The 11,331-nt window shown below is 38.8% G+C and overlaps 1 long non-coding RNA gene across 1 annotated transcript; it reads right to left on the bottom strand.

Moving 5' to 3' along the window:
• Positions 1–186: 186 nt before the first annotated feature.
• On the bottom strand, positions 187–9,101 carry LOC140138191 (uncharacterized). Its single transcript, XR_011856965.1, has 3 exons — positions 8,934–9,101; positions 2,121–2,299; positions 187–760 (listed from the first exon to the last, which is right to left on the bottom strand). It is a non-coding gene; the product is annotated as an uncharacterized lncRNA (long non-coding RNA).
• Positions 9,102–11,331: the final 2,230 nt, after the last annotated feature.

Here is an 11,331-nt window from a genome sequence, read left to right as displayed (position 1 = left end):
TTCACATCGGTGATGAACAACGGTGAAACATGATTGAATCCCTAAATGTACGGTATGTACGCTGGAAAAAATTGTGTTATCAAGAATTTTATGCTGACAGATTTGATATCAACAAGTTTCCACTGTTCTTGGTAATAACAATCAGCCATCGAATTAACCCAAAGCACCCATTTTGCCGTGGGTGCCCATCCCTACTGCCGTAATACCCTCAAAATATGTCCTTTACCCAAGGCAATTTACTTGCCATGCCCTATAATGAAGTTGATGTTTGTGTGTGTTTTCTTCACTTTTGAGAAATTGCCTTGGTGCCCTTCTCAAATTTTCAACAGTTGCCATGATGCCCTCTTGAAATATTACAAAGTGCTGTGCTGCCTTGCCTTTTCAGTGAAACTAAGGCAATTACCAACTTGCCCTAAAAAAGTTCCTTAAGATCCTTAATTCGAGGGCTTAGGGCTGATAACAATGTCTCAGTTCCTGGGGGCGGGGTAGTGCAATTGGTTATTACTATGGAGAGTCAGTCACATCAGCGCACTGGACCAGGTCTGGCATCAGGTCTACTTCATCAGCATCAGAAGCTTCCACATCATTGATGGCCGACATAATCGTAAGGTCCTGCATTTTAAGTCATCCTGGCTGATGTTGAAGAGAATGCAGCAAACAACAATGTATCACATGCACTCTCTAATACCACAAGCAGGGAAATTTTCTCTTGAGCTGATCAATCAGAACTCAGGTGGATATCCATGGTGGATCTATGACTCTGAAAACAGTGAGAGAGAGAGAGAGAGAGGGGAATTATAACCTATTTACAAAAGGTGTTGAAATTTTCAGTATAACATTGGCACACACCATAAACAAGTTGACCAAGTACTGCATTTTTTGATTCACATCAAGCTTCTCAAAATAGGTCAAGTACCATTGAGGCCTATTGACCTGCACCTATTGCAACACATGGAAAGTGAAACATCCTAGATTGTTAAATCCTATTTTGAATTGTATGAAAACAAACATTTTGATACACCTTTTGTCCAAATCAGAGCACTCTGATATTTTTGACCCCTTAGACCAAAAATGTGACCTTTGACTTTCTCTGCTATAACCTAAGAAAGGTACATCCTGTCAAACTAATAACTACTAGTATACATCATCAGATCGAGCACAAAAGAGCTTGGAAGTTGGAAGTAGTACTACTGTCGCCGTAAAAAGCGGTTGTATATTTTTTAATTTGCTTGCAATGCAAGGATAAGAATAAACAAAAAGTCATTAAATAAAAACATATATCATAGGTGATTAGGCGTAGATCCCAGGGGGATAAATCCCCCCAATATTTTGCCTGGGGAATGGTCCATACAATCACCCCCCCCCCCAATGTTGATGCCTGTATGTGGGTTTCTGATCAAATTAACCTCATATTTGACCATTTTAGCCCCCAAAGTGCACATTTCTTTGCACTACTCAAATTTATTCCATTTTCGCACCATATTTCAACAGTTAAGCTTCAAAATGGCATGCAATTTTTCCCTACCGGATATAAATTCCATTTACGGATTACCCAAATTAAAAAAAAATTAAGTTATTTATTTTTTCGGGTTTGTAGTGGCCCTGGACCTAGAGCTAAATGCTAGGATAATTCATTGTTGACTTATTCATTCATTGAATTTATATCAATTTTGAAATCATTAATAGAGTATGACATATGAGTACAAATTTATTCAAATGACATACGCCTACATTTTTTTTTAATAAGTCAGCCATGAAAATTGACTGATCCTAGCATTTAATTAGCTCTAGGTCCAGGGACACTACAAAGCCGAAAAAATAAATAACTTAAAAAAATATGTTTGATACGGGTACCAGGTTACACGTCGAAATTCACCTCGGGTACCCGAATACGTCATTACCCGATAGGTCACAGCCTTAAATTTCATTGTATTTGGTTTATTTTAAGGAGATAAGATTCATTCATTCATTCCGTTTACTGTTCAAATGAGTGTCCCAGGCCTCCCTCCAGTAACTCCATGACACATCATACAGTGCTACAGACAAACTTGAGCAGAAAATATGCCACTGTCATGCTTGTCTTCACACCCCCCCCCAAAAAACATAAATAAATAAATTACCTGTTGCATGTATTCTTTCTCTGCTTCTGTTTTGAACAGAAGTCATCATCCATGATTTAAAGTATAGCAAGCAGTCCCTGCAGATGTTCATTCTCAACAGCTCAACTGAGATACAATGTACTGTCATCACGCTGGTTCTGGTTGACCATGATTATGCCTGTCGTTGATGATACTGTTACCTGTATTCATGAAATTTACAGGAAATTGAATATTAAATACATGATGGAAGTACACTCTGCACTGAGTCCCTTTCAACAAAGAAAACAAGCTAAGGCACCATTCACAAACACTTGTAAGGGGGGCCTGATGCAAAAAGGGGGGGGGCCTGAAAAATTTTGACCCTCCTAAGGGGGGCCCTGAAAAAAATTACCACAAATTTTCCTGGCTTTTCTATGGGGTTGACCCATAATTTTCATGTCAAAATTAAGGGGGGGGGGGCCCTGAAATTTTTGAGGTCTGTAAAGGGGAAGGGGCAAAAAATTTTCATGATGAAATTTTTTTGCATCAGACCTTACAAGTGTTTGTGAACGGTCCCTAAAGATCGTCCAATTCACAAGATTTTTATCCCACAAAATGTTCAAATGAGTGATTCCCAGGCCTCCCTCCAGTAACTCCATGACACATCATACAGTGCTACAGACAAACTTGAGCAGAAAATATGCCACTGTCATGCTTGTCTTCACAACCCCCCCCCCAAAAAAAACATAAATAAATTACCTGTTGCATGTATTCTTTCTCTGCTTCTGTTTTGAACAGAAGTCATCATCCATGATTTAAAGTATAGCAAGCAGTCCCTGCAGATGTTCATTCTCAACAGCTCAACTGAGATACAATGTACTGTCATCACGCTGGTTCTGGTTGACCATGATTATGCCTGTCGTTGATGATACTGTTAAACCTGTATTCATGAAATTTACAGGAAATTGAATATTAAATACATGATGGAAGTACACTCTGCACTGAGTCCCTTTCAACAAAGAAAACAAGCTAAGGCACCATTCACAACAAACACTTGTAAGGGGGGCCTGATGCAAAAAGGGGGGCCCTTAAACCCTCCTAAGGGGGCCCTGAAAAAAATTACCACAAATTTTCCTGGCTTTTCTATGGGGTTGACCCATAATTTTCATGTCAAAATTAAGGGGGGGGGGGGCCCTGAAATTTTGAGGTCTGTAAAGGGGGGGCAAAAAATTTTCATGATGAAATTTTTTTGCATCAGACCCCCCTTACAAGTGTTTGTGAACGGTTCCTAAAGATCGTCCAATTCACAAGATTTTTATCCCACAAAAAATACTGTGCAAATGTTGCTATTCAAGCCCGTAAGTGCATGAACTTACTTATTATTTTACACCCTGTATCACCACTTTAGTTACTCATTGCATAGCTAACTAACTATACAATTTATTAAAGCTCATAGTGTCTGTAACAAAATTAGATTTCTTTTGAGTTGTTTCATTCATACAAGTACTAAATAGCAAATGCAATAAATTATCAAGTAAAACCAGGGTTTTTTCATGATATCACACTATATTTTTTCTTACACACCCTGAATACCAACTTCCATTTTGCACAGTTGCATTGCTTGGAACATAAGCTTTCCAAATATGTATACTTTTGCTGTATTAAATTGGGTCTATAGTTTTAAAGATTTCAATAACTTTTTCTAATGAAATGAAACAAAAATAGAAGTAGGAGTATCAAAATTTAGTGAGGCCAAAGTAAATTGTTTGGTTGCCCTTTTTTATGATTTTTTTGAAAATTCAGCATTTTTTGATCATTTTTGGTGCAAATTTCTCGAAGTTGGTCAAAATTTAAAAAAAATAAAAAAGCGGCTCCTAGATATTTTTATCTAGTTTTTAAAAATTAATTTTAATTGTTGCCCAAGAATTTTTTTTGTTACGTTGAACAAAGAAGGAGTGGACCAAAAACCGTTATTTTTGGGATTTTGGGCCAAAAATGGCATTTTGGCCCAAATTTGACCTCATGGATAAACTTATCAAGTCTTGGCCATTCTAAATATGTATACTTTTATATACTTCAGACCAACAATTTAGCAGTTATGAGACCAACCTTAAGGAAAAAAAATTGTGTGTTTTTGGACTGAATTTAAATGTAAATGGGAGCACGGTGGCCGAGCGGAATGGGCTAGGACTCATAATCGTAAGGTTGCGGGTTCGAGCCCCGGCGACGCCATCGTGTTGTGCCCTTGAGTAAGGCACTTTATCTCGATTACTCCTCTCCACCCAGGTGTGAAATGGGGAGCTGTTATGAATACTGTCCATTGGCGCCGCCCAAAGGTATGAGCATGCCTTGGGCATTGTATGGCAGCTGACATATTCTAATGACGGCGGAATAAATGTAAAGCGCTTTGGTACATGTTCACATGTGAAAGGCGCTGTATAAATACCAACATTTTTTTTTTTTTTAAATACTTTGTGTTTTTTATACTTTGTGTTTTTTTATCAAATATTGCATTTTACAATTTCCTTCAAATTTAAAATTTGTCATTATATACTCAAAATGCTGAAATAATACTAGTAATAATTATCGGGAATGGTTTCTGTCCATTTTGAGCTGAAATAACGAGGTAAAGTGAAAACTAGATGGACCGCGGTTCTCGGATGTCGTGGTTTTCGATGCACAGCGTCGACCGTGATGCCTCCACAAAAGGGTGTGATGTGGCACTTACAAGTTGATACAAAGCTTCAAGCCTAAAAGTGGAGACTGAATTTGACCTTGAGACAACACCTGGATGACCCCAAAACAACCTTCCAATGAATCCTGGGTGACCCCGGATGACCCCAAAATTACCGCCCAAAAATTTGGCTCTAAATGTTGACTACCCACCAAGTTTCATGCCCATAGGATAGTTTTTACTAATTTGACCTCAGATGACCCCTTGTGACCCCAAAATGACCTTCCAAAAATTTGGCTCTAAATGTTGACTGTACCCACCAAGTTTCATGCCCATACGACAGTTTTTACTAATTTAACCTCAGATGACCCCTGGATGACCTCAAATGACCCTGAAATGACCTTTCAAAATTTGGCTCTGAATATTGACTGTACCCACCAAATTTCATGCCCATATGACAATTTTACTAATTTGACCTCAGATGACCCCTGGATGACCCTAAAATGACCATCAAAAAATTAGGCTCTAAATGTTGACTGTACCCACCAAGTTTCATGCCCGTACGACAGTTTTTACTTATTTGACCTCAGATGACCCCTGGGTGACCCCAGATGACCCCAAAATGACCTTCCAAAAATTTGGCTCTAAATGTTGACTGTACCTACCAAGTTTCATGGCCATATGAGTATTTTTGCTAATTTGACCTCAAATGACCCTACATGACCTCAGGAGACCTTGACCCACTAACCAATACAAACTTGTTCTGTCTGGGGTCAATATGCACCCACCCACCAAGTTTTAGGAACGTGCGACCCCTAGTCTCCGAGAAAAGAGGTAAATAAAGAAAATGGGCCCCTTGACCTCAAATGACCTTTTACCTCAGTAGATGACCTTGAACCTCACCCAAAAAAAAGTAGCCAGAGTTTTTTACCATGACCCACCTATCCTGAAAATCTGAAGTCAATCCGCCCATCCATGCCCGAGATATAGCCTCTGGACATATAGCCTCCGGACGGAAGGACGGATGGACGGACATTGCAAAAACAGTATGCCTCGCGGTGGAGGCATAAAAACACTGCTTGCTATTTTGGCTGTTTAACACGCAGTTCTATGGGAGGACATAAAGTCATAATTTCTTGAATTATGACTTTATGTCGAAGTTTGCTCTGTTTACCTACAAACACAACAAATTTGGCTGATTCCATTTAGGTGCATTCCAGTTGTGACATGTGTAAACATTACAAATATGCCAAAAAATCAGGTTTGAAAAAAATTAACCAAATTCATAAAATATAAGATCGTACATTATGACTTTAATAGTTAAAATGAGTGAATAACAATTATAAAATGTCCTTAGTACTGTCCAAATTGAAGGTTGCTTCTAAAAGAGTGATTGAAAAGGACTACAACTACTGTACTGAAAATTAAGCAAGTCAAAGCAAGTAGTTATTGATTTATTGATCAAATATTGGTTTTCCCTCATTTTTGACTGTAACTCCACAACTGTCGTCTGTGCTGAAATAAAATTTCCATTGCAGTAGTTGTAGTCCTTGCCCCTATAATATACATATCTTACTTGTCCCCAATGTGCTTTAATTTTTGAGAAAAATGCAAAAATAGGCACAAAATTGGGCAGGGGTGTAGTACCCCTTAAAAAGCAATGTGTGATTGGAATCAAAATAGATTCCTATACTAAATGTCAGTTTTCATTGAATAGCTACTGATCACATTGACCCCTTTTAATTTGGAGCCAAACAAATGAGGTAAAACGGAGAGAGCGCAAATGAGGTAAAACAGAGAAAGCACCTATCGGGAGCTTCACACAGCTGATGGGATTCAAACAAGACATATTAAAGACAAATAGCAGGCCTTGCCGTTTAGATTTTAAAGGCGAGTGGTTAATCACTCGCTAGCACGAAGCTAGGCGAGTGGTCGAATTTTCACAAATACCACTTGGGTATAATAATAAAATAGAGCTTCGGTCTTAATACGGTATTTATGTATTTATGTTGAAATTCGCGCGAAGCGGGCTAAAATTTGTGACTTTTTCCACTTTGAGAGGGCAGACTCGATTTAATGCTGAAATGGCTGATTCAATGGCTGATTTTGAGAGATTTGCAGCGAGAGATATTTAGTGTCTATGGCGAGTGGAAAATCGCTCACTAGAAATCGAGTTTGGGCGAGCGGTGGCGAGCGAGAGCGGTCGCTCGCCTCAAACGGCAAATAGCGATACACACAGTTTATGCGTCAAGTTGACGTACAGCGCCTACAATAATGTATAATCTTGCCAATCGTATTATTTATATCATTATTGATGGAGCTACACGCAGCTGATGGGATGTACAAACAAGACGTTCTACCAAGGTATATGCATACAAAAAGTAGAAATTCAAAAAAAATTGAGGGCGTTGCTGTGGAGCAAATCTCACATTAATATGGCTTTAATACAGGCTGTAGTGTAGTTGGTTGCTTGATTCTAATTGAATTCTTTGGAGTCTTGTATCGTGGTGATGTGGTAGGGTAGTTTGTTCCAATCTTGAACTGTTCTTGGCCAGAACGAATAATTATAGCAATCCTTGTTTATCAACCGGCAGGGGCAGGAGACCCTCTTAGCCTTGTGGAGGATGGTTAACCCACTGAACCTATTGGCTGTTCTACAATCTTTCAAAGAACACCAATCCTGAATCCTAGATCTTGTAAATTGTAGTCATTCATAATCACAACTTTTATTATTTCCTTCCTGAAAATGTATACTTTCATAATAATCATCATCATTGCATTGCGGCAGTCATATACTTGTCATGATGTACAGTCGGGCATGACAGACTATAGGTATGCTAGGTGAATTCAAATTTGCCATCAAACTGCATCATTTTACATATCAAATTAAAGCGCTTGAGTAAAGAAAGCTAAAACTGAAAACATTTTTGTCATAGCACTTTCCGTAACAAAGTTAATACATCTTGTCAAAGATTGACTTTCATCAAAAAGATTCTGCTAGCAAAATCCCCCAAAACGGCATTTAGGGGTGTTTCTAGATCTTAGTCTCATGGCGATAGCAGCTTTTTTAGTTCACCACGTAAACTTGTATCAGTTGTATGTCTCAAAATTCGGACCGCTCGCCATTAAGTTTACTGCTTTCTGTGTTTTGAAATTTGTTGACGTTTTAACGATCCCCGATTCCTGGTCGATTATTTTAGCTGTGTCACGTCACATGCATGACGCTGGTGGGTACCAACCAAACTTACAGAAAAAAAAACCTTGATCGCCGATAACGATGTGATATGGGACTTACATAGGATTACACAGAGATATTTCTTGCCAAAATTTGACCATTTCTAGGCAAGTTGGCCCTACTTTGTCTGCGTTATGTGAAAAAGGACAGTCTTAAGTAAAAAGTGCAACGCTTTTGATGTTTTGATGTTTCGGGAGACTGGGAGGGATCATAATAAAAAAATGATGCAGCCTATTCTTGACTGTGTAATATTCCTTCACCACATTGCCGTGCGGTAACAGTCTTATACGATGGACAGATAGTATCAGTTTGTGAATGAGGACATCGTATAAGTTCCTTGTACTAGCTTTTTTTAATGGAACTGCTATCAAAATCCCTCTAAAATTCCATGTGCGACTTGATTATCACCATAAAAAATCATATATTCATGGGTCAAGTGAAGTATAGAAATTAGAAAACATATTTATGTAGGTTTCTTTCACCGACCTGTTCTCGAAAAAAAATTCAAATTTCTATGTAAATATGCATTGTGTTTGGGTCCCCGTCTCGGCGAATTTCGCTGACTAGCAAATGTGTTAACTAAGGTTTGCCTGGGATACCTAGCTACAGTCTATTCTGTGCTGTGGCTGTACGTACTATGGGGTAGGCCTACCATGCATTATGCATTCAGCATGGTATGCCACTGTGCCAGGCGGCTTGGGCCCATGCATGACAGGATCTGTAGAATTGTGAATGCCGTCGATTTCGCCGCGCATGGCCGGTGGCATTTCCATAATAATCATGTTATTTGTAAGTAAGCTTACATCGGATACTGAAATTTGTCAGTGTCCCTGAATAATTTCATGATTTTATTCAGTTCGGTGAAATTTACTCATTTGGTTATTTGTATTTTCATGTATCACTCAGTCCCCCAGTGAATTCATTTGGAATATACAGTATTACTCACAAAATTAAGAAAATTAAACATCATCCGAATCTCCGGTTGTTCACGATCGCAATCTGCATCGCATTTCACTTGTAAACAAAGTGAAACTCCCACCTGCTCCAGTCCCATTTCTGGCAAGAAATTGTAAAAATCGCGGGTGAAAGTGCGTTCGAATTTCCAGGTCACGCAAATCACACAAATTATTGAGAGGTCATCGGTGTGACATTGTCGTCAGAATTGAAAGGTGATAATGCGGGTCTCTGATTGGTCAATCGGCGAGTGTTGCACACCCTTCTCTATTTAATATGCGGAAATAAACACTACTTATGAATAATATATCATTTATCGATCATGAATATGCATGTTATCATGATCCGATTGAATCGTATCGTGTTTTGGGCGTTTACTACGTGTATATAGTGTCGCGAAAATCAGAAAAGTGGTGGCGTTTCGCAAGGATATTTTTCTCGGGGGGAGAGGGGCAAGTAAATTAATACCATTAAACGATCATTTACGGTGGAATTAACAATATTTTGTTGTGTCTTTTAATTATAAATTTATTAAAACATCAGAAAGAGTAAAAAATCAGACAGATTCACAGATAATATATGTTAAAAACGTATTTTATTTCACACATTTTACAAATATCACAAACAATACAGGAATGCCTACAGCTCTTGGTGTGATTAGAAGGCGTGTCTGTTTTATCTCCCGCTGAACGAGCTGGTTACTGCTTTCCGTGACCGAACTTGATCGAAGATTATCGACAGGTATGACCTACCCTTTGACCCTGATTGACCTACGGAAAGATGGTGACATACAGCCTCGACCCCACGGCTTATCGCCGAGTTTGGACAACAGAGGGCGGTATATTATAGTCGCGGATTTCCGTGACCAAGCTGGTCACGGAAAAACGACACGGACCAGACTGCTGAAAGACTACATTGTACATCGGGGAGAAAAACAAGAGTACAACGCCCTCTTCATGCTCACATAATTATTTCTTCCTACATGTCGAAATCCCGGTAAATCGCCCTGTGCGGCTGTATAATAGAGGGCGATGTTATCATTTCAGAGCAAAGCATTTCCCATGGTCGCGCGGCGCTTGGCGAATCGTAATTCACAGGCTATAAAGATATCCGCGATTGGCGACTCGCAATTCACGGGCTATAAGGCTATCCACGATTGGCGAATCGCAATTCACAGGCTATAATGACGCGCTTAGTTATCTGGTTTTCCTCAGTAAGTAAAAATCACAACATATAATCGTCACCCTACAACGATAATTGCCTAATGATATCCACAAAATCTCCTTTATGATTGGTCAATGTCAATGGCAGTAGAGAGATTGCGGAGAGGCGTTCACTGCAAACGCCATACGGGTTACGGATTTCTGCATTTTGCGGTAGAACGTCATAGTCCCGTTCACATCCAAACTAGCCTCCTACACAGCCAGTTTGTGTCGGTCCTAACGCTCGTCGTTCCTAGTATGTTCGTGATAGCCGCATAGAGTCTGAACCAAGACTACGTGTAAACGCAATTGCAATCATGATGGCGCTATGCTGAGACAAATAATCTAAAGGTAATAGGAAGCACCCATTGATTCACCTTGGGTGCATCGAACCAGAGAAGATTATCTTCTTTCATCGAACTACTTTCCTCCGTATTGATATGCAAATACGACTGGCTGTATCTATAATGCTCTAAGCATTCAGTCCAGATTAGCGATATTTGAGTTTTGCGGGCTATTGGAAAATGAGTATAGGCCTATGTTCACACGTGTATGCTATTTGTCTAAATAATCTAAACAGAGTTTGGTGTTGGATGCCTAGGAAGTCTTGGTGTATATTATTCGAATAACAAGAAACAAACTCCATTATCATATAAATAATACCCTGTTTACTTTCTAAAGCAAAATGAAAATAGATAATCTAATATGCCTAGTTCGATTACTACCCAGCAAACACAAATATATTACAGAAAACGTTAAATGTCGGGGTAAAGGTTACGTGAGGGTCAAGGGCATTAAAAGTTTTAATAACATTCAAAAAACCCTTTGTTCTAAACTTGCTGATAAACGTTCTAACACAATAGACACTTAAATAGGTTTGCCAAATGATATTTTACTGTAGCATTTCGAATTTTGGCTTAAAATGTTGTTGTATTATTTTTTTCAGTATAACACGAGTTTCCATGATTTTTATATAAACATACATCGATATGTTATCAAAACGTTTTAACTAAAACCAAAAACATGTATGCATTATCATGTTTTAAAAACATTTTGGAGTTTGCTGAATAGTATCCATAAGCAAAACACTTTGACAGCTGTTTAATGCACAATGAAAAAGCAAGGCGAAAAATAGCGTTGCACGAACTTCTGTTCCCTGTCCCAAACAGACAATTATACCGCATTTAT

The sequence above is a fragment of the Amphiura filiformis genome, chromosome 17, assembly GCF_039555335.1.
Source record: "Amphiura filiformis chromosome 17, Afil_fr2py, whole genome shotgun sequence".
Classification (NCBI taxonomy): Eukaryota; Metazoa; Echinodermata; class Ophiuroidea; order Amphilepidida; family Amphiuridae; genus Amphiura; species Amphiura filiformis.
Note: the sequence above shows the minus strand (reverse complement) of the source record. Positions and strands in the feature narration are given on the sequence as shown.